We start from the raw sequence: 15,685 nt of genomic DNA, 5'->3' as shown, positions 1-15,685 counted from the left end.
GAGCAATGGGTTGTAAATTGTACATTCCCAGTTCCTGGAGGCAGCTGAACATTTACATCAACAGGTGCCTACATTCAAGTGTGATTTTGGTGAGGTAGGTGTCTGAAACTAGGTTTTCCGACCCGGCGAGGGGGTCGGAGAATCCCCAGGGGAATCGCGCTCCGACGCCGACTGCCCTATTTTATGGCGTCGTTTTTCGGGGGCCGGCGGGATTCCCGCCATGTCTGTAGGGGGCCGTTGACAGCGCCCCCCCCCCCCCCCCCCCCGGCGATCCTCCGGGCTCTGGTGGGCCGAGCGGCCGTCCAGTTTTGGCCAGTCCCGCCGGCGTGAATTACTCACCTCATGCACGGCGGGACCTGGCAGGTAAGTGTGCGGGGGTGGTCCTCGGGGTGGGGGGGGGAAATCTGACCCCGGGGGGCCCCCCACGGTGGCCTGGCTCGCGATTGGGGCCTACTGATCCTGCGGGCGGGCTGTTTCCATGGGGGCCTTCTTTCCTCTCCGCCATATTGCCCGTGGGCCGGTGCGGAGAAGAGAGCCCCCGCATATGCGCCGAAATATGCCGGCCGGTCTGCGCATGCGCGAGATCACGCCGGCCATTCCGCGCATGCGCAAACTCGCGCCAGCCCTTTGGTGCCGGCTGGAGCGGCGCCAACCCTTCCGGCGTCAACTTAGCCCCCGAAAACATGGAGAATCCCTCGCTTTTGGGGTCTGTTGATGCCGGAGTGGTTGACACCGGTTTTCCCGCTGGCGTCGAGACATAGCCCCATTTTCACAGAATCCCTTGTTGGATAGCAAGGGTACTCTTGGGGAGAGTTGCCAATTTCCACCAGAGTCACCAATAATGTTGCCAATTTAACGGAATACTATCCCACGAGCGTCGCCAATAATGTTGCCAGTTAATAATGATGCTCTTTAGAGTCGCCTGGTATCAAATGATACCACCACAAGGCTTTACCAGATATCGATCAAAAGACCACATAACCAGTTAGTCAGTTCAAGTTCAAAGATGGTTATTTACACACAAGGATTACTTCGACATGCAACACAAAACACTACAAGTTAAACTACACCTAACAACTACAATAACTTATACTTAACTTCAAAGCAACCAACTCTATGCAGATGGACAAAGGCCTTTGTCCGGGTCTTACGAGGCTGGGTGGAAGAAGTGGCTCTGTTTCTGCTGGGCTAATCCGTCTGGTAGCGATCGTTGGTCTTGAACTTGTCTGTCTGGGTGTTATGCCGCACTTGGGTTGGCATAGGCCGGGTCCAAGAGAGAGCGAGCACATGGTTGTGTCTCTTCTTATCCCTCTGGGATTTTGCGCTCTTTGGTGCGGTCCTTAACTTGGACCCAATAATTCGACAGACTTCGATCACTGCCTTCGATTTTGGCCAATAAAGGGGCGGGTGCCTTGATGGCTGGGCGTGTCCTTAGCGGTCATTGACCTTGGCTGTTTGGGCTCCCTGAGTAAAGGGAGTGGCACCGATTAGTCTGTATCTGTATCCGTTACCTGAGTACAGTTATTTTGTTCTGGGGAAATGGGCCATTAGAATGCAAACGAGCGGGGGTTTCGATCGCGTCTAGCTATCTGGGTTGCAAATACACACACAAGCTCTGAGTCTGTCCGAGTCCTGGGTTGGCCATAATTCCCATGGTCCTTTGCAGGTGGCCATCTGAGATGGCTACAGGATACTTTGAATATAGTTCCTGGACACCTTTGAGAGAGGTCAAGTGTCCCTTAATGGAGATGAGGTATGAGATTTGTGCTAATTTCAGAACCAATAACTGCTCAGTTTGTCTTCCGACAGGAACTGGCTCAAGACCTCATTACGGCCTTCGTCTAAACATGAGTGAAAGAGCTGAATTATGGAGGTAAGATTAGAGTAACTGCCCTTGACATTAAGGCAGTATTTAACTGAACATGGTATCAAGGCGCTTGAGCGAAATGGGAATTGGAGGGTGCAAGCTCTCGGGTGTGCAATTTCCTAAAGCTTCATTACCCGTGAGGCCCACAACTCTCTGGAGGGCTATGTTATGGAGAATGCAGCAGCCCACCACAATGGCTGCCACCCTTCCAGGAGAGTATTGGAGGACCCTATCTGACCAGCCCAGGCAACAAAATATTTTTCTTTGGAAGTCTGATGATCTGTTCAACAATTGGCGGATGAAAATTCAGGCCAACATTTAAGCTCACAGACCTGAAACTTTAACTCTGTTTCTCTCTCCACAGATGCTACCTGCTGAGCATTTCCACCATTTTCCTGTTCTTATTCTGGCTAACAGCCTCCAACTTCACTTCAAATGATTTAATTCTTCATGAAGCATTTAGGACTTTCTCAGGATGTAACAAAAGCAATTTGAAAGTATTTTTTCTTTGAGTATGTAGTAAAACAAGAAAATAGAAAATAAGCAAAATTGTACATTCCAATGACCATTTCTGGTTCTGGTGTAAAAAATAGTTTTTTCTCTTACCATGAGGAATTTCTCATGTTACGAACAATGCATCTTTACAGCTGAAGCTTCAGTCACTTAGTACATTTCTTGTAACTGGATTTAAGTCAGTCCAAACTGAGGAGATGAAAATCTTTTTCTCTGCCAATTGTGAGAATCATATGTGAAATGGGTTTCAGTGGTGTCAATGAAATTTGTAGTGGCATGTGTGCCCATCATTTATGACAAAGTAGGGAAAACTGGGAACAATCTGTAAAAATGTCATTGAAGGAAGTGTAAAGATTTCCCTACATGGTGAGGGAAATGCTCATCCAAGATTGTAGCAGCATGAGTGGAAAAACTTCAACCCGACCCACCTGACAGATATGTGCCAGGAGGGAAGCTAAGATTCCGTGAGTTACACTGGGAGCTGTACTGCATTTTTTGATTTCACCAGAGACATTTAGACAAGTGGTTCAATCACTTTCCCCAGCTGGACAGATCCTAATTAAAGTATGCAAATTGGGGTCTAACGATGTCATCAGCAGTGATCGTAACCTTGAATTGAGCAGGAAAGCCGCTGTGATTTTCCTAAGAGTGAAAACCGATGTGAAGATGATTGGGAAGCTGAAGAATGCCTCTAGTGATATTTATTGCTTTGTTCTGTGAGGTCAGGAGAAGCAGGAGTTCTTGTTCAGATCTCACAAAGAAAGACTGGAGCTCTGCTGCCTTCGATTCCTCCACATTAACCCTCGGCTCCTGCTGCCAGCCCCTCAGAATCTCTTTCCCAAAATTTACCCAAGTGCCAGTGTGTGGCAAGACTTGCCTAGTTTTTCAGAGGCCAGTAGTAGTTCCTGTTTCCCACCCCTTCTAGGTGGGAGGTAGATTAGCAACATGCTAATGAGGCTAATGCAGCCACTGCTGCAATGGGTGGAAAACTAACTAGAACCACAGTTCACCATCAGCAACTGCTAATATTCCCCTCCATTGTTAGAATTTAATGAGTATTATTGTGTAACATCTTGAATTTGCAATGCTTGTACTAAATATAAATAGTGGAAACATGTTCCAGTCTCCAATTCTGACATGTTGCACTTTGATGATCACATAAGGCTGTCTGTTGTCAACACTGCTTAACTAAAATATGAAGTGTTACCTCATATCAAGAATTGTTGATGCATTGTGGTTTCAATATAACACTAAAGCTCAGAAATGAGACATAATGGGCGGGATTCTCCACTCCCGCGTCGAAGTGCCCACGCCGTCGTGAACGCCGTCGAGGTTCACGACGGCGCGAAACGGCCCCGATCCCGACCAATTCAGGCCCCGACAATGGGCTAGGATCGAGGCCGCGTCATCTACATGCGCCAGGCCTTGTCGCCGCGTAAAGGCGGCGCCGCATAGATGACGCGGTCGGCGCCGCATAACTGACGTCACCCACGCATGCGTGGTTGCCGTCCTCTCTGAGTCTGCCCCGCAAGAAGATGGCGGACGGATCTTGCGGGGCCGCGAAAGAAAGAGGTCCTCCTTCAGAGAGGACGGCCCGACGATCGGTGGGCACCGATCGCGGGCCATGCCACATTTGAGGTACCCCCCGGTGCAGGATCCCCCCTCACCCCCCCGCAGGCCGCCCCCACAGCGTTTCCGCGCTGTTCCCGATGGCAGCCACCAGGTGTGGACGGCGCCGGGGGGAACCCGCCGTTTTGGCCTGGCCGCTCGGCCCATCCGGGCCTGAGAATAGCGGGGGTGCCGGAGAATCGCCATTTTGGGTGTCTCCGGCGATTCTCCAGCCTGCGGAACTCGACGGGCCGTTCCCGCCGCTTGGGAGAATCGCGGGAGGGCGTCGGACCAGCGTCCCGGGAAATTTTGGCAGCCCAGGCGATTCTCCTAACCGGCGCGGGAGTGGAGAATCTCGCCCAATGGTCCAGAACTTGATGGTTGAATAGGTGAGTATCATGTTGCCCTGATTTTAACTCACCCCATTCTCTATGGCATCAGGATTAATATTAGGCCTATGGTACGTGTTCCATTTAAATATGATAATGCAAGTTAGATAACATATATCTACATTACTCCTGGGCAATTCGGTCATCACGGCTGCGGTTTTATTATGCGGTTTTAGAATTCAAAAAGATATATGGGAAGGATTCTCCATTAGCCGACGGCGAAATCGGGAAATGTGATTGGGCGGAGAAAACCTTCTGACGCCAAAATCACAGCAGGCGCCGATTTGTCGCCAAATGGTGATTCTCCGTCACCTCGAAAATGGCGTCAATGCGTTTCACTCCGCACGTACAGTAGACACCGTTTGCATAACATTAGTGGGCCCGACCCAGCCTCCACGATTCTCCACCTTCGATGGGCCGAGTTCCTGACGGCATCGTTCACCTGTTCTTTTAAAAGTCGTGAAACCGGCATGGTGGCTGCTGAGGGAAAGAGAGGGGGTACGGAATGTGTCAACATCGCTATTGTTTGCTGACAGTTGTGCTGCTGGCCGGGAGGGGGGGGGGGGGGGGGGGAGGGAGTAGTGGGGGGTGGCCAGGAGGTGGGCTGTGGAGTCAGGATGGATGGGCATGGTCAACCATTGCCGCAGCCGGCAAGGCAGGCATGCAGCTGCGCACACTGCTAACAGCCCATGGGTCGTATGGGTGCCCAGGCCACCACCCTGCATGCACTCTAGCCCCAGCCGACCCATCAGTTGTATGGGTGTGCTCCAGTACAACCAGTGCCATCTTTTTGGTTTGGATATGTGTTAGTGGGGAGTGTAATGTATATATGCGGCTGCAGCTTGTCAGCCTCCCGAGTGTCGATTACTGACCCGACGAATTCTGCACCGTTTTTCATTGGAATCGATTGTGTTCCACGCAGCACCGCTGCTAGCTCCTCAACGATAGCGGAATCGGTCCAGGTGTGGCGCCGGTTTTAAAATCTTCTTTCATCATAATGTTTTTCCTTAGGGGTTTGCATTCCAAAATCCTGTCCAGGTTTTACAAATAACACTTTTCAAAACTTCTGCTCCAATTTTTGCAGTGAATCCAGTCCAGGATTTTACACCATCCCTTTGGGTTTCCTTGTCTTAACTGCTTTTACATCAACTCCGAGATCCAGCCACCAATTCCCATAGTTATTTCAATTCACGTTCCACTGGCTGTAGTAAAATCCCACAAATCTAACTATCTTTCTTGGCATCTCAGCCTTCTTCTCAGCTCAGTCTGACTTTACTGAATAGTTCTCTTTCCCAGCACCCTTAACCTCAGACTTCTTGGAAACCTCGCTTTGTTTCTCTAATTTCCATAACTAACTGCTTTCCGATCTCTGCACTTGTTTTGTTAACCATTACGCTAATGTATGGCTTTTCATTTAGTAAAACTGAGCGAGAAGGTTGCCTTCTAAACCAACTGCTTCTATCAGAGCTGGGAGATAAACTGAAACTGAAAAATGCCGGGGTAAGGTACCATGAGGGATAATCCAGAGACCCAAGGCAATGTTCTGGAGACCCAGGTTCAAATCCCACCATGGCAGGTGAAGTTTGAATTCAATAAAAATCTGGAATTAGAAGTCTAATGATAACCATGAAACCAATGTTGATTGTTTAAAAAAACACATCTGGTTCACTAATGTTCTTTGGTGAAGGAAATCTGCCAACTTTACCTGGTCTGGCCTACAGGCGACTCCAGTTCCACAGAAATGTAGTTGACTTTTAAATGCCCTCTGGTGAAGGGCAATAGCTTTTGGCCCAACCAATGACACCCATGATCGAATAAAAAAAAGAGGAACAATGCGACCGAAGTTGCCCAAAACCTAGCTGCCCACTGTCTTCTGTATGAAGGAGTCATAACAATTCACAGGTAACCATGCAAATACGTGCAGGATATACTTTTGATGATTGCACACCAACTGCGTTTGTCCTTCCACAAGGTAATGGTCATGGTTTGACAAGTGCTGCATTGGTGAGTTCCTGCAGTGCATCTTGTAGATGGAACATATAGCTGCCACTATTCATCGGTAGTGTAGGGATTGAATGTTTGTGGAAGGGGGAGCAATTAAGCGGGCTGCTTTGTCCAGGATAGTGTCAAGCTTCTTAAGTGTTGTAGTAGTCGCACTCATCCAGGCAAGTAGAAAGTACTCCATTACGCTCCTGAATTGCACCTTGTGGATGGTACAGGCTTTGGGCGATCAGGAGGCGAGTTATTCACCACAGGATTCCAATCTTTTGAACTGCTCTGGTAGCCTCAGTATATATATGGCTAGTCCAGTCAGTTTCTGGTCAATGGTAAGCCCCAGGATGATGATAGTGGGGGATTCAGTGATAGTAATGCCATTGCATGTCAAGAGGTGATCGTTAGATCCTCTCTTGTTGGAGATGGTCATTGCCTGGCATTGATGTGGCACAAATGTTATTTGCCACTTGTGTCAGCTCAAGCCTGTATATTATCCAGGTCTAGCTGCATTTGGTCATGGACTGCTTCAATATGTGAGGAGTCACGAATGGTGCTGAATATTGTGCAGACATCTGCGAACATCCACACTTCTGACCTTATAATGGAAGGAAAATAATTGATGAAGCAGGTTGGACCTTGGGCATTACCCTGAGGAACTCCTGCAGTGATGGCCTGGAGCTGAGATGATTGACCACCAACCACCACAACCATCTTCCTTTGTGCCAGATATGACTCCAACCAGCAGAGAGCTTCCCCATATTCCCATTGATTTCAGTTTTCCCATGGCCATAATTGGTAAAATGCTGCCTTGATGTCAAGGACAGCCACTCTCATCTCTGGCATTCGGCCCTTTTGTCCATGTTTGAAATAAGACTGTAAAGACGTCAGGAGCTGAGTGACCCTGGCAAAACCCAAACTGAGCGTACTTGAGCAAGCTATTGTTGAGTAAATTCCACTTAACAGCACTGTTGATGACCCTTTCCATCACTTTGCTGATGATTGAGAGAAGACTGAAGGGGCGGTTATTGGCCAGGTCGGTTTTGTCCTGTTTTTCTGTGTGCCAGACATACCGGGGCCAATTTTCCACATTTTCGGGTATATGCTAGTGTTGTGGCTGTACAGGAACAGCTTGGCCAGTGGCATATCAGGTTCTGGAGCACAAGTCTTCGGCACTATTGACGGAATATTCTCACCCAGTCTCAATTTTGAGGGCAGAAGCAGGAGGCCACAAAAGCCAGCCTGGGCCTTGAAGAGGAGAAACAGGAAGGCCCATGCACCATCCCTTTTCCAGATTGGAACCAGAAACCTCCCAATGCCCCGGTACCACATCTCCATTCCTTCCCAGGGCCTCTCCTCCCAACCCAGCCATAACAACCCTCCCTCCCCAGCACTTAGGTGCATCCTGACTCTGGGTCTGACTCATTTTAATTATAGCAAAAATCTAATCCAGCATTAACAGAATAAGCAAAGTGTAATGAAAAGCACATGAGTCGCATTACACAAAGAAATATACAACTGAACAAAGTCACTTTGGATGTATTCCTATGGATTTACTCAGCCTATTTTAAGAGCTAACCAGTGTGTCAAAATCTTTGTGTGCAAATAATATCAAAAGCACAAATTTGCGTCCTTCTTGATGACCAGTACCACGCTAGATCTAAAAAGCTGGCAGCCAATGACATTGATTGACCAATTAACATAACCCCATGATGCTCAATGACTGAAATTAAATTAGCCAATAGCTAATTATTTCTTTATTATGATGTTCCTGTTTGTTCTTGCTCTTGTGTTTGTTTGTATTTACTGTTTATACAAACACCTTAATAAAAATATGAATAAAAAAAAAAAAATTAGCCAGGTTATTACACACAGAGGAAGCCTTTCAGTTTAACAGGGGCATAAAACAAGTGGTATTGGATTGATCAACCATTATACACCATTGACATAATGGAAATAATGAATGGTCGACCTCATACCACACATTTTGTGTCCACACTGAAGCTGAACATTCCACCCACTATTTCCACAATAAGCAGCTCGCAGAAAGCTTAGGAATTTTATCCAGAAAGTGGTCTGTACATACTAACAATAAGAAACATGGGCCGGGATTCTCCCCTACCCGGCGGGGTGGGGGGTCCCGGCGGGATGGAGTGGCGGGAACCACTCCGACGTCGGCCACTCCAAAGGTGCGGATTTCTCAGCACCTTTAGGGGCCAAGCCCTCACCTTGTGGGGCTAGGCCCGCACCGGAGTGGTTCGTGCTGCCGGCCGGCGGGAAAGACCTTTGGCGCCACGCCAGCCAGGGCCGAAAGGACTTCGTCGGCCGGCGGAAGTCCGTGCATGCGCGGGAGCGTCAGCGTCAACGTCAGCTGACGTCATCCCCGCGCATGCGCGGGGGGGGGGTTGTCTCTTACGCGTCGGCCATGGTGAAGGCTGTGCCCGAGGCGGAGGGAAAAGAGTGCCCCCACGGCACAGGCCCGCCCGTGGATCGGTGGGCCCCGATCGCAGGCCAGGCCACCGTAGGGGCACCCCCCAGGGCCAGATCGCCCAGCACCACCCCAGGACCCCGGGGCCTGCCCGCTTTGCCTAGTCACGCCGGTAGGAGAGGTGGTTTGATTCTCGCCGGCGGGACAGGCATTCCGGCAGCTTGACTTCGGCCCATCGCGGGCCATGGAATCGCCGGGGGGGGGGGCCGCCGATCGGCGCGGCGCGATTCCCGCCCCCGCCGAATATCCGGTGCCGGAGAATTCGGCAACCGGCGGGGGCGAGATTCATAGCAGCCCCCGGCGATTCTCCGACCCGGCAGGGGGTCGGAGAATCCCGCCCATGATCTGATGTATCTTGTATATTTGTATATTCCTCCTTATAAATTGTTGTATTACTGTTCTGGAGGAAATAGCCAAGCAGTCTATCTAAAGCCCTCTGTCTCTGTGGCATCAAGAGTGCCCCAGTTAATACATAATCCATTGCTGAAGGTTTATTTAAACAGAAAATTGTCTGATTTTCGACAGCAGGAATGTGTAAGTATTTATTTATCATGCTGAAGAAAATCAGGCAAAAGCTGGTTAAATGGAAGTGCAAAACCATGATACTATGGAAACAAATATCTCTCACTGTTCGTAGTTCAGCTTAATTTCTGCCTCAGAGTGTGCACTCTTGTAGAGTGGATAATCGCAGGAGCCGACCTGTACTCTATCATTATAGAATTCAGTGAACTTGTATATACCAACACACTGGACCAAAAGTTCCATCCAGTGTACCTTTTTTGTATAGCACAATATAGTGCCGACAACAGGCCATTCAGCCGCACAGATCTATTCTGGTGTTTGTGCTCCAAATGAGCCTCCACATCACCCTCTTTGTTGAATTCGATCAGCATAACTGTTTGTTCCATTGTCATTCATGTGTATACCTAGCTTTTCCTTAAATGCATCAATGCTATTCACCTCAACTGCACGTGAGATCCAAATTCGAATAGAATGCCAGTGCCTTCAAGACCAGTGACCCATCAGTTACAATGTTACATATTACTGCCTTTTTATTGAACAGAGTAACATTTTTGTCCAATTCAGATTTATTTATGCTTTTCTCCAGACTTTTACGATCACTATTCAATTTGAATTCTGAAGCTGTGATTTATCTGTTAAAAATACATATTTTTGTCAGAAACGCAAGTAATTTGTCATGATCCCTAACGTTACCCGACACTCCTGAACCAGATCTGCAGAACAAATGAATTATTGAATGTATTAACTGGAGAAACCCATTACAACAAGAAATCACACATAGGCAAATAATTTATTATTCAGAAGGAGGCCATTCGGCTCATGGAATCTGCACCAGCCCTTGGAAAGCCCACACCTCTGCCCCATACCCATAACCCAACAACCCCACCCAAACTCTTTGGACACTAAGGGCAATTTAGCATGGCCAATCCACCTAACCTGCACGTCTCTGGACTGTGGGAGAAAACTGGAGCTGCCGGAGGAAATCCACGCAGACACGGGCAGAACATGCAGACTCCGCACAGACAGTGATCTAAGCCGGAATCGAACCTGGGACCCTGGAGCTGTGAAACAACAGTGCTAACCACTATGCTACCATGCCAGAGGACCAGTCAAGTAAATGGGTGAACATAAAAAAAGAAATGGACTTCTTATCAGTCTATTCTACAAATACACTGTTTGAGCTATATACTTAAGAGGAGATTTGCAAAGTAAAGTTTGGACGATTTTACATCCTCTAATTTTTTCAGTTATGTCCAGACAAGCCTACAGGATTACGGCATTAGTAACCTTTTGAACATTACCCATGTGGACAGTTTGGGGGTAAATTTCCACAGAGGTTCTCCCCCCTGTGCAATATTGGTGGAAGACTTGCAGAAACACCGGAAAGACAAAATAAACACATGTAACTCTGCTTTTCCAAGTTTCTGTGACTCTTTCGCAAAGATTTGTGGTAGGTGAGAAGGGGAATCATCACTGAAATTCAGCCAATTATTTAGTCATGAACACCACTTTAGCGGAGTTTGATTTTTGTTCTTGCTCAAAGGCCTAAAAATTGGATTGCTCTGAAAGTCATGTTGGATATGCCTGATGAGGGATGTAACAGGGCCACAGAAAATTGGTCCACCGTCTGTGGGATCTGTTGTCGCCCTCATTGTAGATGGATAGTCTTAGTGGATGTTAGGTGGACAAAGGTAGTTTTAAGGGATTGATTTTGTTGTTGGTAAACATTAAAACTAAGGTATCATTTTTAAGTGGGTTTAATTTAAGGTTTCTGTGCCTGGAAGGGTAAAACCTTTATTTACTATAATTAGATTTATGCTGGACATTGTGTTTGTATGTGTAGGGGTTCCTTTACTATGACTCTTTGTACTTCGAGAAGGCTACAGCGTAAAGAGTAATTAATAATAATAATCTTTATTAGTGTCACACGTAGGCTTACATTAACAATGCAGTAAAGTTACTGTGTAAAGCCCCTAGTCGCCACATTCCAGCACCTGTTCGGGTACACTGAGGGAGAATTCAGAATGTCCAATTCACCTAACAAGCAGGTCTTTCAGGAATTGTGGGAGGAAACCGGAACATGCGGAAGAAACCCACACAGACACGGGGGAAAAGTGCAGACTCCGCACAGACAGTGACCCAAGCCGGCAATCGAACCCGGGTCCCTGGCGCTGTGAAGCAACAGTGCTAACTACTATGCTACCGTGCCGCCCATAAATAAACTAGTGATGGTTGCATAGCAACTGGGGGCCTTGTGAAGTAGAAAAACATTTAAGTTTTAGTTTTAGCTTGACATAATGAAGTTGAAGAAGGACACCAGGGAGTGAACATCAAGTTAAGCAGTCCTCCTACCTCATGAACAAAAATCAATTGAAACAGACTGAATTTAGTTGATTCATTAGATGCATCCCTAATTGTAAACAGTTCAAATGGAAGCCCTTTATCCCAATCCTCTGGATTATCCTGACTGTAGGCCCTCAACATGGTCTTTAAAGTTTTATGCCGCCGTTCTAACACTCCCTGCGATTCTAGATGATATGTGGTTGATTTAAATCGCTTTACCACAAAGCTATCCAAAACTTTCCTGAAAAACCTCTGCATAAAATGTTATCCTTGATATGGTGGATTAATTTTGATAGTCTGTATCTGTGAAATCATTTGGTAAACTCCTTTACAACCCTCTCAGCTGTAATATTTCATAGAATGGCCTGTGGACATCTAGTAGACACATCCATTATAGTAACAAATACTGATTCCCCCTTTTCAACTTAGGAATGGGTCACACGCAATCAACTAGGACCCGAGTAAAAGGTTCCTGAAATGGCGGAATCGGTATTAAGGGGGCTGGTTTGATTATCATTTGAGGTTTTCCTATCCCCAGACATGTGTGACATGTACGACACAATTCAACTACATTCTGACGCAGTCTGGGCCAATAAAAATGTTTTTGTATTTTGCCTGAGTTTTCCTTATCCTAAATGCCCCCCCCCCCCCCCCCCCCCACTTTATTGGAACTACCTACAAAATCTCCTTTCTGTAACCCACCATTGCAGGAACCCCAGGATCAGCCGGGAATCGCAGGGGCAGTGTCCGGAGGGTGGAGCCTAGCGACCGGTCTGTGTTTAAATTGAGCACCAGGTGAACCTTCTGCAGACGTCAGACTTTCAAAAGAGAGCGCGGCTCCCAATTGGTTCTCTATAAATCAGATGACTCCTGTCCTTAACCCATTCATTCCTAGGCTCGCCGGAGTAGATTCTGAGCTACATTTTGTAAGGTAAGAGTTTTATTTATTTTTTCTTCTCACACTTAGCAGAGGGTAGCAAGCTATATTTCATATTTTATGCCAACCTGTACTAACAAGGAGACACATTCATTTTTGGGGCCCTATTCGTGAAAGCAGCAGCAGTAAATTTTTATTAAGGGCCTAACCAGTATTTAAGTATTTAGTTTTTAATCTAACCAACAGAGGGAGAAAGATGTTAATTGGCGGGGTTGTGTGCTACTCCTGCATGATGTGGGACATCATGGACACTTCAAGTGTCCCTGAGGACGACATCTGTGGGAAATATATTCAGTTGCAGAAGTTCACCGAATGCATGGATCGGTTAGAACAGCAGCTGGAAGCACTGATGAGCACACAATTGGCTGAAATTGTTACATATAATAGCTACAGAGATGTGGTCTCACCCAAGGTACAGGAAGATAAATGGGTGAGCACCAGACGGGGTAGGCAGACAGTGCAGGGGTCCCATATGGCTGACCCCTATCTAACAAGTTTGCCATTTTGGATACTGATGAGGGGGAAGGTTCATCAGGGGACAGCAGCAGCAGGGGCCAGAATGAAGGTAGCATGGCTAGCCCTGCTCTGATGGGGGGTTCAAAGCATAGCAAAGCAATAGTGGTAAGGGATTTAATAATCAGGGCTACAGATAGGCGCTTCTGTGGCTGTGAAAAGAATTCCAGGATGGCCGTGTGCCTCCCTGGTGGCAAGGTCTTGGATGTCTCTGAGAGAGTACAAAGCATCCTAAAACGGGAGGGAACTCAGAGATAGGTCATTGTCCACATTAGCACGAATGACATAGGTAGAAAGAGTAGCGAGGTCTTGCAATGGCAATTTAGGGAGTTAGGTAGAAGTTAAAAAGCAGGACCACGAGGGTAGTAATCTCAGGATTACTCCCCGTGCCATCTGTTAGCGAGGCTAGGAACAGAGAGATAGTTCAGCTTAACACGTGGCTAAAGAACTGGTGCAGGACGGAGGGCAGGCTGGGGGGGGGGGGGTTGAACTCAGTAGGCCTGAAGGCCTGGAGTGCATCTGCTTCAATGCAGGGGGTATAACAGGTAAGACAGATGAAATTAGAGCCATGATTCATGCGTGGAGCTTGGATGTGGTTGCGGAAACGGAGACTTGGTTAAAAAAAGGAACAGCATTGGCAGCTAAATATTCCGGGATATAGGTGTTTTAGGTGAGACAGAGGGGAAGTTAAAAGAGGTGGGGGAGTTGTATACTGGTTAGAGAACACATTACAGCTGTACAGAGGGAGGACACTTTGGAAAATTCAAGTAACGAGACAATGTGGGCAGAAATCAGAAACTGGAAGGAGGCAGTCAATATGATGAAGGTGTACTACATGCTTCTCATCAGCCCACGGGATGTTGAAGAACAGATATGCAAGCAGATTCTGGGTAGATGTAGAAATAATAGGGTTGTTGTAGTGGAGGGCTTTAATTTTCCTCATATTGATTGGCAATCCCTCAGGACTGGGGTCCGGATGGTGAGGAACTTGTTAAGTGTGTCCAGGAAGTTTTTTTGGAACAATATGTGGATAATCTGACTAGAGAGGGGATTATACTGGACCTAGTACCGGGGAACAAGCCCGGCCAAGGTATCAAAGTGCAATGGGGGAATATGTGATGAACAGTGACCGCAATTCCGTTAGCTTTCGGATACTCATGGAAAAGGATGAATGTTGTCCTAGGGTTAAGGTGCTAAATTGAGGGAAGACTGACTACAAGCAGATTAGGCAGGATTTAGAGGCTGTTGTTTGGGAGAGGCTGTTTGAGGGTAACTCCAGATTTAGAACATAGATCATAGAACATACTGTGCAGAAGGAGGCCATTTGGCCCATCGAGTCTGAACCGACACACTTATGTCCTCACTTCCACCCTATCCCCGTAACCCAATAACCCCTCCTGACCTTTTTGGACACTAAGGGCAATTTAGCATGGCCAATCCACCTAACCTGCATGTCTTTGGACTGTGGGAGGAAAACGGAGCACCCGGAGGAAATCCACGCACACACGGGGAGAACGTGCAGACTCCGCACAGATAGTGACCCAGCGGGGAATCAAACCTGGAACCCTGGCACTGTGAAGCCACAGTGCTAACCACTTGTGCTACTGTGCTGCCCGTGAGGGCATGGCATGTGAGAGTCTTTAAAGAAGCAGTTGATGGGAGTGAAAGTCAGGCATGTGCTGATGAAAACAAAAGACAGGAAAGGCAGGATTCAGGAACCGTGGATGACCAGGGAAATTGCGAGTCAAGTCAAAAAGAAAAAGTATGCCTACATGAGGTCGAGGCAACTAAAAACAGATGTAACATTTGAAGAATACAGGGGCAGTAGAAAAATACTCAAACAGGAAGTTAGGAGGGCAAAAAGGGTCATAAAATGCCCTTGGCAGACAGGATTAAAGAGAATCCCAAGGCATTTTATATGTATATTAGGAACAAGAGGATAGCTAGAGAAAGAGTTTGTCCACTCAAGGACAAAGGAGGGAAAATATGCATCGAACCAAAGGAAGTAGGTGAGATCCTTAATGAGTTCTTCGCATTGGTATTCACAAAGGAGAGGGACACGTTGATTGGTGGTGTCTCAGTGGGTTATATAAACAATTTAGAACAAGTCATTATTACGAGAGAGGAAGTGTTAGGTGGGTTAAAAAGCATTAAGGTAGACAAATCCCTAGGGCCAGATGGCATCTATCCCAGATTCCTGAGGGAGACAAGAGATGAAATTATTGGGCCTCTAACAGAAATCTTTGTGTCCTCGTTGGCCACAGGTGAGGTCCCAGAGGATTAGAGGATAGCCAATGTTGTCCTGTTATTTAAAAAAGGTAGCAAGGATAACCGGGTATTTAAAATAAATGGCAGAACAATCAGGAGCATAGACACACAGAGAGATATGGGCGTGCAGGTCCACAGATCCTTAAAAGTGACAGCACAGGTGGAAATGGTGGTAAAGAAAGCATATGGCACGCTTGCCTTCATCGGATAGGGTATAGAGGATAAAAGTTCGCAAATTATGTTAC

At 47.2% G+C, this 15,685-nt stretch overlaps 1 protein-coding gene across 3 annotated transcripts in view; it reads right to left on the bottom strand.

The window, feature by feature from the left end:
• The window catches only part of fndc4b (fibronectin type III domain containing 4b), a 330,788-nt gene that overhangs the window by 145,973 nt on the left and 169,130 nt on the right, over positions 1-15,685 (bottom strand). The gene's annotated exons all lie outside the window — the stretch shown is intronic.

This window comes from Scyliorhinus torazame, chromosome 4 (assembly GCF_047496885.1).
Source record: "Scyliorhinus torazame isolate Kashiwa2021f chromosome 4, sScyTor2.1, whole genome shotgun sequence".
NCBI classification, from domain to species: Eukaryota; Metazoa; Chordata; class Chondrichthyes; order Carcharhiniformes; family Scyliorhinidae; genus Scyliorhinus; species Scyliorhinus torazame.
Note: the sequence above shows the minus strand (reverse complement) of the source record. Positions and strands in the feature narration are given on the sequence as shown.